Source organism: Heterocephalus glaber, unplaced genomic scaffold, assembly GCF_053883595.1.
Source record: "Heterocephalus glaber isolate CG9 unplaced genomic scaffold, H.glaber_assembly_v1.0 deba00001550, whole genome shotgun sequence".
NCBI lineage: Eukaryota > Metazoa > Chordata > Mammalia > Rodentia > Bathyergidae > Heterocephalus > Heterocephalus glaber.
Window position 1 is genome coordinate 17,174,190 of NW_028258343.1, and position 5,863 is coordinate 17,180,052.

The following is a 5,863-nucleotide window of genomic DNA, read 5'->3' on the forward strand; positions in this document are numbered from 1 at the left end:
AGATAGTCAATTTACTCCTCATTTTCTCTCCTGAAATAGCAACCTGGACAAATTTGTTACCAAGTATTTATTATCAAGTGCGGGTCAAAGCCAGAAACTATCAAGTAATGGCTATAAACTTAGAGTTACCAAAAATGTAAGAGAAAAACCCATGAATCAGTGTTCTCTATTTATCATTTTAGTTTCTGAGTTTTTAACATTTAAAATTGACTAACGCTATCTTATTTCAAAAAGTTCAGATTTTTAGGGTTGTAAATCATCAAGATACATTGGTTGAACTTTCATGGAATTACGTGACGTAAGACAACACCAAAACAGCTGTACAGGTTTAATACCTCTCTATTAAATTCTGAGTGATTGTCAGAAGCTTCGTGCAATCTCCTTAGATCTTAAAATGTAAGTATTGATGAATTTAAACCTCAAGAATTATTGCTTGACCAGAATAATCATAGTGCTAATTTGAATTTCATTGTAGAAATATATGGAAAAATTCTTAATGCGTATCAGTCAAAAATATCATAAACAATAAGACTATATGTTTGTGATGTTCATTTTTGGAAATTATTGTCAAAAATATTTCTTAGTTGGAAGCTTCAAAAATAAGTGAAAAAGGTCTAGAAATGTTCTCCTTGAAGTTTGTGTACTCATTAAAACTTTCCATGTCGCCAAAGACAGTGTACCTGGTGAAGATAAAAAAATATTACATGAAAACCTCATAAATACTTTTAGCTCCATTTAACAATATATGGTTGATCTATTTTATTTCAATTCCTTCCTATTAATCAGTGGTAAATCAATTACACTGAGAAAAGTAAACTGACATGTCATTGTTACATTATCAGCAAGACCAATTGACAATATATGACCTCTCAATTTTACTTCATTCTTTCTATGAGTATAGTGCCAAAGTCATAAACTATGCAGGAAATGCATACAGGGAATGCTATTGTAGTACTATTGACAGTATCCTATACAAATAACTAATACCATGATGGTGGTAAATTCATTAAATGAATCACTCCACATCTTTTAAACACAATGAGTTGAATCAATTCATTTCAGGGGATAAAGTTTCCATAAATATTTCAACAGACAGAAGAGTTGGTTTACAATTCTGTGCCTGACAGAAAGCTGCCTGCTGACTGATAGGTTGCACTAGAGCCATAAATCCTGTAACAAGTGACTGCACAACTTCCCATCATGTTTCTGTTTCTGTTACTCAGGCTGCTTTAAAACATATATGCAATTCATTCATATTTAATTCTTTTCATTCATAACTTAAGATTCTAACATTTTGCTTTAAAAAACACTAATTGTATAAATTGTTTTAAGTTTTTCTTAGTACATAAAAGGAAAATAAGAAATAACAGAAGAATATTCAAACTTATAGTATTTTTCTGGTTTTCCTTCTGCTAGAAAACTCAGCAAGTAAGTGATGGAGCAGAAAGCTTCTTCCATGACTAACAGTACTGAATCAAAGTAAATCAAATTGCCAATGATTTCACTAATTGTGACAGGTTTCCTTTGATATTATTTTACATACTTTAAAAGGGAAATTGAAAGTTTAAAAAAATCTGCTGAGCAAAATGAGGACTATTTATGAGTATGTAGGTAAAAAAAAAAAAACGTTGCAGTTAATCATACCAGCCTGTCCATCCTATGGCAAAATAGCCTGGATGCGCACTGTTTGTGGTTTAATTTACTTGAGGTGACAGGAATGGGTAAACTTTGTGTTCATGCTGCTGTGGAACAGTGGGTGTTCCAACACGTATTATTAATGTATCTAGTGTGACAATTCACATTTTCATATTAAGGACAATATTGTGCAGTGCAAAAAATAAAAATCCTAGACACAAAATCTTACACAACAGAAAGAATTGTGCTATCGTGTTTTAAGAGCATAAACTGTATAACTTAGTCACGGAACCTCGTAAAAGACTCTGCACTTGTTTGTTAGGTCAGGGAAGGAGGGATGAAAGCCAGAAACATCATAGCAAAACAGCCTCCGGTCCCTGGGGGCGGCAGAAGCGTGACTTGCTCTGGTGATGTCTCCATTATGCCAGAGTCAAGGGCAGCAAGGAAAGGTAGTGCGCTCAGGAAATAATTCACATCTGAAAGAACAGAAGGCCGATTATTACCACAAGCAGTGACAAATGTCAGTGGTGGAAACCATAATTTATTTAATAAGAGTTCACGGATCCAGAAACGTGTGATGGAAGCTAGGCACCGAGAACAAGGGTGACCAAGGTCCCCTCGGGATCCTGCAGATAATTTTAAAGTCCATCGGCTACGAATCCTGCCGTCGTAAGTATAATAGGTTAAAGTAATTGATAATATTTTAGAACAAAAAGTAATTTTAATGGACTTGGCAATATTCATTTTTCAAAGCATTTAGTAAAAAAGAAAGAAAAACACTATCAAATTGTCCACAGAATAATACAAAACAACTCACTCAAGCTGTATTGTCAATTGCATTTTTTTGTCCTAAAATATTCTAACGTGACTGTAGCTCTGGTAAATAGATATTTCTGTTCCATAGATGTAAGTTTAATTTGTAAGCATGATGTCACTTAGGTCTTGCTTTATCCCATCTCCTTAAAGCAAATTTTTTTTTGAATTTTGACAATACAGTCACTAGCTCAATAATTACATTGATAATCAAGTAAGACTAAAATTTCTACCTACAGAATGCCCATTGTAACAGATTAGTCATTTTAATTTAGCTGCATACCAGGTGTGTACTGATGGCCCCTGGAAATAAGCGAGGTCAAATATTTCTCACCGAAAACATGCATTTGTGAGTGCAGACCTATGCCTCAAATCAGCAGGCTGATGCTCTAAACTATTAAGGCTTTCTGAAAAAAAGGACAATTCAAATTCGAGATCTGTGGGCATATGTACTTGTGAGTGTCTGGAAAGAATAACTAGGATAGTCTGATGAAAACACACCGGGATACGTACTACCAAATAACACTCTGAGAAAGTGAAACTTGTTTTATTTTGGTGCCAGGAATCAAACTCTGGACCTCGTGCTTGCGAGACAGGCAGTGGAACCACTGAGCTAAATCCCCAGCCTGAGAAAGTGAAATTTAATGTGATCTTGTTTCTAATTATTGAGAAATATCGCTAAGAAATTGTGTAAATCGGTGTCTTTACCAAAACAAAAATTAAAGAATTAGAAAATATTTTTAGTTTATTTCAGGATTAAGTTTATGGCTAAAGTCTTAGGTTACTGATTGATAAAATGAAGTACAGGAAATATTATTCTCTGATGTGCTTATAACTTTTAATATTTAACATTTCATCTGAACAAAATGGAAAAGTATTATTTCCTTGCTTTCTCATTCCTCAACCTTCCTCATTCCAAAGACTCCCTGCCTGACGCATTTGGGACCTGTCCTCTAACTGTAAGTACTGCTCCCTCTGAGGCCTGACCCTTTACTGCTATTTGTTTCATTCCTTCTGAAAAAAAAAATTTGAATATGCTCCTCCCAAATCATTATGGTCATTGTGCTGGCAAAGCTTATAACATGAAATTAAGTCCGTTAGGTACGCAGTAGTTCATTTTTAAAAACAGGGAGCACTGCTTTTGTTTTGTCTGTGTTCGTGAGACTTTTAGGTGGAATGCCTTCCTTTGGGGAAATATAGTATTTAATCGCATCTGTAATTGAACCTACCAGCCGACCAACTGTTCACAGAGACACACAGAGTGTCAGATTTGTAGCCACTGTTCCTCTGTTTGCTGGGATCCGCTAATCTCCCTGGAGGACAGAGAACACACACTTGCATTTAGTTTGCACATTTTGAAACTGGTTATGATCGCTGCTCGGTGGCTATGTTTATTGCAGATGTACGAACATTCATTTGTGAATTACTTTTTTCTACTCCCAAATCACATTTTTTGACCTTTTAGTTACAGTTCTTAGAATTTATGATTTTACGTATTCACACTTTTACTGACCTCTCTACCTCTTGTCCAAAATTGTGGAAGCAGTGTCTACTTAGAGTAAAAGACATGGTCTGGAATCAAACAAAATTCTGCTCCATCATTCACTAGCTTGACCTTGTCAAAACACCATAACTACCCATGCCTTGCTTTTCTCATCTATAAAATGGAACAACAATGTATACTACATCACAAGGTTGTTGTGTGAAATGAGAAAAATCATCAAAAGTGTTTCTCCTGACGACAATGTATTACATAGTCATTAGAAAATAACCCTTTTCCCCTGACAAATGAATTATATTTAATTTTTCATTCTCAATAATTTTCTTATTGACTGTGCTATCCATGTGAGTGGGCTACAAAATACACTCCCTGACTTCAGCTTCATCTGTGAGCCAGAGAAAAAAATTTTGGATCCATGCATATTTTATATCAAAACGTACTCTCCATGTTGTACACTCTGAAAAGTGTGTTATATCGAGAGGGAAGGGTCAACTTGCAAAGAACGACATCATAAACAAGGTGCTGCTCATTTGTAACTCTCCGTGCATGATAAGGTATTCACAATTAAGACTCAAGAACATCAAACTAGTTTGATATCTCACTCTGATTGTCATATTTCCCCTTGACTACTCTGTTCATTCCAGTGCTTAGCAAGAAATATCCCACTTAGTAAGACTTCAGTAAATCCTTGTAAAATAGTCAATCCATAATACATTAGAAATGTCTTTTTGTGGTTAGACATCACATCTTATATCTCATTGAAGTTCCAAGTAGAAACCGACTAACCATAAAGGAAGTGTTTGTGGAGAAGGATAAGGAGAAAAATAATGATTATTAGGAGGAAAAGGAGGAAGAGAAAGAACCATTTTTCAAAACGTGTATGGGATATACATAATTCCATTTCCCAAACAGGTCATGGTTATCCTGACGGGTCGTTAGACTGAAAAGAACGGTATTTCTTACCTGAACTGTATTGCCAGCCATGCTGAAGAGGCAGTCCCCATAAAATGTTTTGTTCATTTTCTGGTCCAAATTTTGCAAAATAGGTGGCTGTCTTATTCAGCAGGACTCTGTACATCCCCATTCTGTCAGTGAACACCCAGGGGTCGATAATGTATTTCCCATTCTCTACCCTGTAGTCGCTGAACTGACCAGGACTCTCCTTCCACAGAGGAGGATACAGATCTGAGAGGCCGGAAGCTCCTGCTAAAGAAGCAGAAGTGCAGCCAACCAGGACCCAGGCCCAGGAAGGAGGCTAAGCCATGGTGCCAGGGCTGGGGCTGAGACTGGGCAGGGCTTTTATTAGAGTGGAGGAGGAGGTCAGGGGATTGTCTTACAGCCTGCCCTATCACCACTTTGCTTTCTTTTCTTGCATAGGGTGGAGACCCAGAGAAAAATCCATACAATAGTTAACATTTAAAATCATTGACTTTTGTCATCTTTTCACTATCAGGCTCATTGTGTCAGAACTCAAACACAAGGTTAGGCTTGGTATTGGGTGACAACTAAAAATCCTTCCAGAAGTATTGTAGTCTACATTCTGATTACAAGACACAGTGTTTCCTCTCATGAAAACAATTTAACATAGTCAAGGAACATATTAAATAATTGGAAATGGAAACATTAGGCTTTGTAGGAAATGTAAAGGCCTCTGAAAAATATGTATGATCCATTCTATAGTACAAATCTCTGCTTCAAGAAAGAAGCAAGACCTCCACCACCATTCCACAGCTCCTAGGGCAGAGGAGGTGAGCTACAAGGGCACCAGCAGCACGCTCCCCCTGCCCCCCATGGAAATGAGAAGACACATAAACAAGCCTCAAAAACAGACTTCCAGATCACCTACAGCAACTCCAAAGGGAAACAAGATGGAACAATCTGATACTCAACCACCTGGACTCCCTGCACTGGCAA

General features: G+C 36.6%; 1 pseudogene; it reads right to left on the minus strand.

Annotated features, from left to right (window-relative positions):
* Positions 1 to 580: 580 nt before the first annotated feature.
* LOC101699090 (protein LEG1 homolog) lies at positions 581 to 5,213 on the minus strand (annotated as a pseudogene).
* Positions 5,214 to 5,863: the final 650 nt, after the last annotated feature.